A 9574-nucleotide genomic window follows, 5' to 3' on the forward strand; every position below is an offset into this window, starting at 1 on the left:
AGAAACCGTTGGAATGTTTACTGTCGCGTGTCGCCACGAATATTTCTTTTAAGGAGAGCTATAGAATTACTCCATACCTTTGTTAGACAAAGCGTTCATCCCGTGACCGCGGCTACGTTCGGCGACTGACTGTCGCCTCGAGCCCAAGCTCATTATCACAACTCTCGAACAATTACAATCGGATTGAATAACTACAATTGTTCAATTACAGCTATAGTAGACTCTAGGTTACAATGTTGCGGGATTATCCAAAATTTCAAAGGCTCCGGTGTTCTTTCATCTCCGACATATATATTCTTCTGCTATGAAAGTATATTAATGTGAAATATGTATTGTACATATGTAGATGGCCTATTCTTCTGCAGTTTTTCGCTTCATTGCTTGATTTAAATGCTACAGACGAACGACAAATTAATGTGCAACGTGTATAATTATCGTCTTCATCCTTTATTCCAAGGGATTAAACATTATTCGCTTGTAATTCATTCAAAAATTCTAATCAACGTATAATTTTTGTTCTCTTTTGTTATATCCACACTTAAATTAAATTTTTTATGTTTGTCAGTAGATATCAACAAAATTATTTAAAAATATACATATTTTCTTTAATCCAGTCCTATACAAATGGATAATTCACAAGGGAACGAGACAACATAATTTCTATTAAGTACTTACGAGAGAATTTTTATGTAAATTTAATATCTATGTAATATCAACTTCATTTTGTTCACGATGAAAAGAGCCAAATAATATGTTTTGAATATTCCACATATTTCTCTGATATGTTTTTTTATTACTATTTCATTCATACAATTCACTTTGATAATATCTATTATTTAAGAATTTATTACATTTAATATCTGTGGATCTATTCGTGTAAAGAAAATATTTAACTTCGTGAGAACTTGAATATCTCACAGAACATTTGCACTTTATATATATTTGTTGAAAATGACAACGTGAGTTCGTGCTCGCCATCTATATGCAGTTGCGTTAGTTATAATAGTAACTAGAAGATAATCCTAGTTACAATCGATAGATTTAATCGATAGGCTTAGATGCTTTTTTGTTTTTATCCCTAGTTTTTGTAAGAACTTGCATCAAAGGTTTTTTTGGCTCACAACAGTATGATAGATTTATCCATTCAATAAAATAATAACTATTGTGACCCTACCTCTGAGTATAGAAGTAACAACAATATTTTCATACAAATTTTGATATACGAACTGTTTAGAGACAATTTGATACGTGACAACTTTAATACCTCCGAGTCAAAGTGTGAATAGGTAACATCACGTCACGTATAAATATGTTTATTATGCAAATACTGCTGTACGTATGCCACAGCATTATATACTGATATAAATTATCATTACTCCTTTTTTTATCATTACATATCAAAATAAATTTCTTACATTATTATTACAGCATAGATATCTTCAAGATCCATAATTTATAGTCTACACATGAAGTTTTAAGGAAACTCTATTGCATTAAGTTGCACTTTGAAGCAATTGAGTAACAGTTTGCGTGAACGACCTCTCGCACTGCAAACAGTATTTTGTGCTACTTCGAACCGGATAACTTTGCCGCACCAAGTATCAATGCATTCGTTAAAACACGCTAGTACATCGCAATCTCGGTTCGGCAAAAATGGACCCACACACGACGTTGCTTCAGTTGATCAATCGACCTGGCACAATCACACATCGTCGCTGCTATTATTAATACACTGCTTAAAATATTTACGGGATTTTATTATTTATGATTCTATTACAACAACTGAATGAATAGAAACGAGGGATTCCTATAAGTATGATAGATTGATATTCGATCTATACAATGCTATGATAAGGATTGACTTAAAAACAATCACAAAATATTTTAAGACGATCAAAATGTACAGTTGCAAACAATGGATTTAAAAGTCACGTGAAAATAACTCTCTGTTTTTGATCGGCGTATTTATCATTAATTTACATTTCTACTGATAATATTTTTATATTAATTTTTTATAGGCAAACATATTTCTTTACACTCTGTAAGCGAACTGAGATATTTATCATTAAACGGATGTTTATATAAATATATATCTTTTATGTTTACAACTAAAGGAATGGAACCTACATAGAGATTTGTTTCATTGTTCATTATTGTGATAAGTATTTTACTTTCATTATTTATATATTTTTATATTATGTATAGATACTTTGTACATTTTTACACATTTAAATTTCCCATGAATGCATAAAATTCACAGTCTACTTATCGTTATATTTATATGTATTGCGGTATATTTTATATTTTTTGGCGTCAAGCCAAACTTTCTTTGATAAAAATGAAAATTCGGAAGAAAGGAATTGAAGCGTAAAATGTTAGGATCGTTACCGACCCAGTTTGCCACCACAGTGTTAAACTATATCAGATATATATATCATATACAGTATACTTGTATATGTATATTCGCGGCTTCAACCATCCGCAAAGATGTAGTTTTGAATTATTTCTAGCGGATACGGAAGTGTAGCTGTATTGTCAATATGAATAGGGCAAAAAAATTAAAGATGAAATGACAGAAGAATGTTTATGGGATATTTCTAAATTAATGTGCCAAAAATTGAAAAAGAGTGAAGAAAATGTTGTGTAATAGGAAAGCTAGTGTTGCAATGAAAATATTGAAACAAAATTATTTTTTTGAATAAAGTAAAAATATAAATTTTTACAAAACATATATAAAATATTTTCACCAGAAAGATACACATTTAAGAGACATATTTCAAGTACAGTTAATTTGTAAGAAATGAAAGGCAAAATAAGAGGAACGTAAACATCTGGCGATACAATTTAATTAAAATAAGACATTATCTTACTTTAGTGAAATGTAGATATAAATTATCACAAAACATACACGCAATATTTTCAACAGAAAAATATTTAAGAATTATATTTTAAGTAATTAATTTCCAAGAAATGAAAAGTAGGAAAAATGGAACGTAAAAATGTGCTGTTACAATGTACGTATTACCATAAGATATTTTCATTAAATGAATAGAATTATTATGTGGTGCCAAATGTTTCTTCCGTTTTACAAGGAAATAATACATGTTCCAATAAAACAAAATGAAGCATACATAATTCAATAAAATAATATAAAACAAAAAACGTTGTGCATCTATTATTTCCTTATAAAACGAAAGAAACTTTGGGGACAACCTAATACATGCTGAATATTTTCAATAGCGACAGATTTAAAAGTTACATGTTAAGTAATGAACTTGCAAAGCATAAAAAGGAGCATTACGGATGGGGAACATCGGTCTCCAGCTGCCGGCCTCTTTGTAACGCAAACAGAAACCCTGTTATTCTAAAATATTTATATAAGCAATGACACAGCTGCGATTATGCTGAAATGTCATTTGGGGTTACATTTTCTATATGCGTACGATAAACTTCTTGATCCATTTCTACCCTTTACAATTTCGAGATTTTCACAGTGTACAAGGCACCCGTTATCAGGACAGAACATTGCGAAAAATGTCACCATGCTGCATTACATTGCGCACATTAAGAGCCAGTATAGTGAGATCGGACTAACGTTTCCATTCGATTGTCACGTAAAATGGATACCTGGGTTGCGAGAGAAAAGAAAGCTGAGTCGTAGCCCAACTATTAATTCTCTTTTATCGAACTTTATTATGACTTTGGCACTTACAGTAGAATAACGTTGAACAGAGAAAGGTGTGTTGTACAAGAACAGCAACTAGAACGAGAACAAGTACTGCCCGAGCTGGGTGAAGTCTCAGATTATATACGTTTTGGTTTTAGGATGTTGAGGGGCTAGGTGTAGGTTATGATGTAGAAAAGTGTCCGAAGGTCGGGGGTCCATATCCTATCTCTGATGTGGACTGAGATGTGATTGATGTCACACGATCAACGTTAGCCCCTTGGAATCTAAGAGATGCTGTAAATTCTGTTCGGCAACTTGTCAAGTAACTCTTAATTGAGCGCATTGCCAATGCGTCAAAATCGTGCAACAAAACACTACGATAATATACAGTCACACTCATTTATTCGCGACACATACACTTGTAACAATCTTCTGATTTCGATACGGGACCTATACCTGTGTTCTCGCATAAATTCGAGGCTAATTATTTAAAGTCTAACAATCAAGCCTGCAATCCTGTACAATATAGTTGAACGTATACACACGATACAATTTTACCATTCGAATCACGTCGGTTTTTATTGATCAAATTATGAGATGTTATTTACATTTACTGTGTCTCCTTGTTTTCGCATCAGGTTAGTTCGCATCCTGCAGCTCCCTGACTTCGCATCAGGTTTACCTGTACTTTCTCCAACTTCTCGACAGCTCCCTGGCTTTGCGTCGGGTTCGTCTGTGCTATCTTTCAATCTCGTAGTAGCCTCTAGGAGTAGCTCGTAATTCACGTAACTTCACCTGCGGCTGCCTGATTTGGCATCAAATTCGTCCCCAATTGATTCCATCCTAGAGGTTCGTTGATTACGCATCAGGTTTGTCTTGGCAATAATCTTATCAGTTCCCTGATTTCGCTTCGGGTTCGTCTGTATACTTGCTAATACACTGTGACCGTATTACCACAAAATATTCTCGCCGGTCTCTCGAGATCCGACTCGTAACAGAAGAAAGGAAAAAGCTTGAAAATCTAATGATGCCATACAATTATTGTTAATTGATGTAGGTTTGGGGTTGATAATTAATCGATTCACACAGATTCGATTTTTCTCTCTATATTTCTCCGCCTCGTACGACACGTCTTAACACACAGGATACACTTAGTCTATTAACACGTGGTCGACTTCTAAGACAAAAGAGCGTCGTTAGAAGTCGTACCAACTTAGCTTGTAGTAACTAGCGATCATGCCAACTTAAATTTTCTCAACAATTATTCATATAAGATATCTTCCATACATCAATATAATCGAGATATAAATTATTACAAAACACGTTTTTTAATACTGCAATATGGTGGACAAAAAGGCCTAAGAAATGTTGGGTAAACCATAAAAAATGTCGCGAGAGCTGAGGCGCCGTCGGGCCCATCAAAGAGTCGTCGGTTCAATTGAATAGTTTCGTAGAAAAGGCCTACGTGACTCTGGCCACGAGTGTGTGGAACACGTGCGTGGTGGGCCTAAGAAAAGACAAAGGGATGCTAGAACAGTCAGTGTCAGTGGAGAAGCCAGAGAGTGTGAATCGAGAAGTCAGAGAGTGCGAGTTGCGTTGTCGAGATAGTGTTGCTAGTGTTGTCGTGAGAGTATGGTTCGCGTAAGAGAAAGAGAGCGTTGGATCCGTTGTGTCGAGAGTTGCAAATTAACTATTGAGCTGTCTAGATTATAACACGTTATTGTGATTAGTTCACGTTAAACAACCATCGTTCTTCTGTGCAATCCATTTGTGGCGGCTGAAAAAAGAGTCGTGCGTTTCGTCCCGGGACTACCGGTGGACTCGTCAGTAAGGCTATACCCGGTATCGTCAGTAAGGCTATGCCGGGTAGTCCCTGCCTTAGACGTAGAGGGAGTCTCGCTAGGCGCGGCATTTGTATCAATCGCTCGTATATTCGACCGCTAGCGAGTTAGACCGATAGACTCGTTGTCGTCGTAGCCCTCTAGTGTTGGCGGTTGGTACCAGCGGACCGCCCGGGAGGTGTTGGCGCCGCATTGATGCCTCGATCTGTCGGCATCCTGTTGATACCGATCCGCCACACAGCCTCCCCCTAGCGCTATAGCGTGACCCCGAAGCTATACAGCGCGATACAAGTTAGAGGGAATGGCTCGTCGTCGATGATGGAAGGCTGCTGATCGTCGTGGGGACGAGATGGTTGTATCTCCTTCTCTGACGTGCTGCTGAAGGTGATGCCCATGAACTATTGCAACGGCTACATCACTTCCTGGCTTGGTCGTCGTCTCGTACCCGGTCACCTGCTTGGCGTGTTGTTCGTCGTCGGTGGTTGGCTCCTTTTTCTCTGACTCCTTCTCCAAAGGTGCGTGTTCGTTGTCGGTGGTCACCAATGTGACGTATGAAAAGAGAGACGTGGAGTTGTGCGTTTCGTCCCGGGACTACCGGTGGACTCGTCAGTAAGGCTATGCCCAGTAGTCCCTGCCTTAGACGTAGAGGGAGTCTCGCTAGGCGCGGCATTTGTATCAATCGCTCGTATATTCGACCGCTAGCGAGTTAGATAGACTCGTTGTCGTCGTAGCCCTCTAGTGTTGGCGGTTGGTACCAGCGGACCGCCCGGGAGGTGTTGCGCCGCATTGATGCCTCGACCTGTCGGCATCCTGTTGATACCGATCCGCCACACATTTATTGTAAATAAATCATCATCAATAATAATATTTTATTCCCGATATTACAATACGTTTGTTATAATTATTGCAATTTATTTTCATTTCTTTGTAAATAAGAAGCAAATTGAGTATGATATTTATGTATGTGATTGTCATATCTACGTAAATATGTACAATACCTTCGCTTCTTTATCAGATATGTTGCCATTGCTAGTTAAACTTTTTTGTATATCCATCCTTCCCTCGCAACTTTTCATCGTGAACGAAATAAAGGTTATGATCGGCCACAATTACGCGATTGACGTCGCAATATGTCAACGTGAATATGTCCAACCAAAGGTTTCTTCACTCGGTGATGAAGCATCGAGAGCACGTTCACCCTAGTCCATTTGCGAAACCGTATTTTACGTTTAAGAATAAGCAGTATCTTCGTTTATTCCTTGCCAGTTACATATACCGTTCCATAACACTAGCTATAATTTTTCGAACCGATACATCTCCGTTACTTTGTTATCCTTGATCCCAATGTTCAAGAGAATTACATCGGGACGGAATACTATTCGTTAGACTCCGCCATGTTATCGATGACATATCTACCATGAAGATAAAATTGTCGCCTGTTGGACTGGAAGCCGCAGAGTTAGCAGAGTGAAAACACGTACTATCTCCAAAAAGACGAATAACACGGTTACGGAAGTTTGCGTGGAAACAATATTTTTCTTTTGATTAATTTTTCCTACGACTTCTGTCAGATAAGAAACTTTGAAAGTGCAAACTTTGTGATATCTGACATTGATAGTTGGGTAATTGTTTGTAAGTTTGACAGGTATGACTGCTTTTTTTGCTTTCTATATTTTTTCAGTTAATATAGCCTTGATCTGATCGTCAATAGTTTATGATAGTTTATGATCAATATTTGAAATTATTATACCCCCAAATATTAAAAACAGTTAATTGATAAAAATTCAATAAAACTAAATTTTGCTATATTAAACAAAAATTATTCAACTTTATATTTGTATATTGTAATATTTATTATAACAAAGCAAATTAAAAATGCAGTATCTGAATAAATTTACTTTCCTTTTTTATAATGATACATTCTAATGGCTTTAAATAAATTCATGACATCAATGGAAAATTCCTATATTTTAGCATCCTCGGTGATTTTCTAGTTTGCCTATATATAATAATAAGCCAAGAATCGATCCTGATTCCTGTTATCAAAGAAACGGAATTGCATTCCCTTTGTACAGTTCCAATGTTATCCATAGCGCGTGAAATCGGTTTTGTATATTTATTATATATTTTGTGACGCAAATTTTAAAAAATTTGCATATTCATAATATCTGAAAGATTGACTATTGTTTTGTAAATGAGAATTGGAATATTTTGAATTGGCTTATTGTGGAGTTTCATTAATTATATATTATACACTTCTTAGTATAATGTGACACTATAGCTTTTGCCACTTTTATGAATGCCATACTTATTTAAATAACACATTTATGAATGCCATACTTATTTAAATAACACGTTGCTTGAAAAAGTCTTAAAATGTATCATACATTGATGAATTGATAAAATATCTAATACATTGTAGGTCTCTAACGTTGTATTAAGTAGACGTTTAGTAAAAATTTGTTAAATAATCATGTCAATATTTGTTCATTTTTTGTGTTCAATCAGATGTAATAATTTCGAATCACTTTGAGGAATATATACTAAATTCGAGCTACTAACTAAAGCTATGTTCTAGAAACGTGATATTTTATTCAGTTTTGTTGATTCATCAATTGTAATTGAGTTGCATAAAAGTGTATAAAAATTCTATTATTACAACTACACTTCAAATAAATTAAAATATTACTAACACTCATTTTTAATAACTTCCACGAAAGTATTTGCAAAGAGACTGTTTCTTGTGAAATAGTATCTCACATTTTTTCTAACAAACTTTGCTTTTATTTGATGTTTCTTTTAAAATAGTATTCTATTGTGTAATTAATCAGTTATATTGTTTACAATGATATTGTGCTTTCTGTATTATTTGTGGTGAAAGTGTGTTCAAGGAACCAAGAAAATTTCCTAGTCGATTAATCTAAGGACGAAAGTGACATAAATGCACATGTAACGTGTCATTAGAGTAACTGTAAGTTACAAAACAATGGTAGCGATGGTACATGCCGAACCACAAACGGTTCGTCTAATTGCTATATGTACATTCCATTTGAAATTATTCAGAGAATAGTGGAATAATATATAGGCATAAAGGAAAAGAAAATTTATGTTAGTGATAGATAATTCGTCTTATTATCATTACAATACCTTTGAAGAAAATATGTATAATCTAGAAATTGCCTTTTTTTCTTTAATTTCGCTACGAAGTATATAATGGATAATTGTTTGTTTAAATACTTTTGTAATATTTGCAAAGGGTATGTTCGCAATAAAACAAGTACACTGTGAATGTATCTATTATAATTTTCCAAAGGACAAACTTTAAAAATCTGGAAAAAATATTTTGAAATATACAATAGAAAAAGGATTATAAAATTTTTTAATGAAAAAGTGACTTATGGGCTACCCTGCATAGAAGACAAAAGTATTCGTATGGGGCAATTAATTAATATAAGTATCCGCTCTCCTATTTCATGTTATGAATAATATTTTGGAGGCTTCTCTTTTTAACAAGCAATTAGCTGCAATCAAGTGGACATAAACAATACTAAGTTTTTACCAAGTTTTGTCTAGACGAAATATTATCATCGTGTGAATCCTGTTTTACTAAATTGACAAAGAACACGATTAACGTTTATTTGTGTATATTTATTGCTATAAGTATCCGCGTATAATATACAATTGCAAATATTTGGGCTTAATAATATAGAAAATATTGCTTTTCTTATTTCTACGTTTCAAGTGTACGTATACGTTTACCTCTTACTATAGCCGTGTCTCATTACATCCCCAAAGAAATTTCAAAATATCTTACACAACAGGCATAATATATTCATGAAAGTTTTCTAGAAATGCCGAAAAAACTTACGAAAAACAAAACATTATCTTGGTTTATAAAATTTAATACAATATCCGAAATTGTGTCGAGAACGAACGTACAGATTAGATAGGACTAAGTAAAGTCAGAGTAGATGTCAACTAAGTAAAAATGCGATTATAAGCGAACGAATAACAAAAAAAAGTCGTTATGTGTACATAAAAGTAAAATAACACATCCATTCGTAGG

The 9574-nt window shown here is 34.5% G+C and overlaps 1 long non-coding RNA gene across 1 annotated transcript in view; it reads right to left on the reverse strand.

Annotated features, from left to right (window-relative positions):
- The window catches only part of LOC117152442, a 13526-nt gene extending 9754 nt beyond the window's left edge, over positions 1-3772 (reverse strand). The window contains exons 1-2 of the long non-coding RNA XR_004462826.1: positions 3762-3772; positions 1666-1674 (exon numbers count right to left, since the gene is read on the reverse strand). This is a non-coding gene — a long non-coding RNA (uncharacterized LOC117152442). The remainder of the gene's footprint in view (positions 1-1665; positions 1675-3761) is intronic.
- Between the last annotated feature and the right edge of the window lie 5802 nt (positions 3773-9574).

This window comes from Bombus impatiens, unplaced genomic scaffold (assembly GCF_000188095.3).
Source record: "Bombus impatiens unplaced genomic scaffold, BIMP_2.2 scf_2062, whole genome shotgun sequence".
Classification (NCBI taxonomy): Eukaryota; Metazoa; Arthropoda; class Insecta; order Hymenoptera; family Apidae; genus Bombus; species Bombus impatiens.